The following is a 1,455-nucleotide window of genomic DNA, read 5'->3' on the forward strand; positions in this document are numbered from 1 at the left end:
AAGCAGTCAAACTGCTAATAAAAACAACTTTCAATGGATAAATACACCCAGAGGACATACAGCCTCCTTCAGGCCTACTATTGTAATAATGACTTTAGTATCATGCATTTAACGCGACGTACGTTCCTTCCCCAGATAGAACACATAGTTAATTTACGACATGCAGCTTGCAGCGAAACTTGTGCTAGTGGCAAGGCTTGATTTAGGACATTGATGTAGAGACAACGAAGAAGAGAGTATCGCTGTTGTGTTTTCGAGCAACTCTCGTTACTCCACCTTAATTACAGTACAACGACACAAATCTATCTTAAGGCGCTTTTAAGGAGTTATGGCATCTTTAACTTAGTTACTGATCTGAAAAAGCACGTTCTTATTGAAACAATGGTCTAACGCGCACTCATATCGTTAGTTCTACGGGAAATCGAGCTGAATGACATTGGTTTAAGCTGTTGTCAGTGCCAACACAGCCGATACTATTCTGCTCAAGCATTATTACTTCTCTGGCCCGCTTCAAAATAACGCTTTAATACATTTACCGATAACTTTAAAGCCTGACCTCGGCAGAAAGCGGTAAGCACACCATTGAAAAGCCCTCCGTTTAGTGCACCTGAGCATATGTTTTTGTTGCACTAGCAACAGGTACGGATGAGCACCATGCGCTCAAACTCTCCGCAGTTTGAATCCCATGAGGGTTTATGACGCAGTTCAGTCAATATTAAGCGATATTACACCTAATTTTAAGGACGATTAAATTAAATGATTAGCTTCCATAGGATGTACTCGTATACGCAGAAACGAATTAGAATCTCTAAAATTTGGACGCGAGACAAGTATAAGAACTTGTTACTTTTTTTTCCATAAAACCAATTTACTCGGTTATGTGCGATTTATTTAAAACCCCAATCGTCATTTTGAAGCGGGCCAGAGAGGTACCTGAAATACCCATTGCCTCATAAGGTTACTTCAATAGCCTTGGTACTGCATCTGAACAGCGTTCATTTAGCTAGATATGCACGTTGCAACAAGTGTTGTAGGAAGCGTAATCTTTTATGCTTCAAAGTCGACTTCCTTTCCTAATAGTGATGCAAACTGAGTCCTTTACAGCGTTACTTGCCTATACATGTATGGAGCGCAATTACAGCTTCTATACACATTAACGTACTAGTATTCAATTATCGGTACTGGACAACTAACCGCGATTCTAGAAGCACTCGGCTTGATAGATCGGTCTCGTTCGACGGGTGCTATCACTTTGAGCAAGCACCGATCGCGCCGTAAACTGCTCCTACCACAGAATTCAGGCACATTGACAATGATTACTCTGCATTCATGTGCCTGTTTACTCGCGACAGCGTGCGGCAAGCTGTCTTCCAGCACCAGTGTTGTTCCAGTCTTGCATACGACCTCACAAACTAAGAGCTAGAGCTGTGTGCCGGCTGTGTGTTACCAAATATC

This window comes from Phytophthora parasitica (assembly GCF_000247585.1).
Source record: "Phytophthora parasitica INRA-310 unplaced genomic scaffold supercont2.195, whole genome shotgun sequence".
In the NCBI taxonomy this organism is placed as follows: Eukaryota; Oomycota; class Peronosporomycetes; order Peronosporales; family Peronosporaceae; genus Phytophthora; species Phytophthora nicotianae.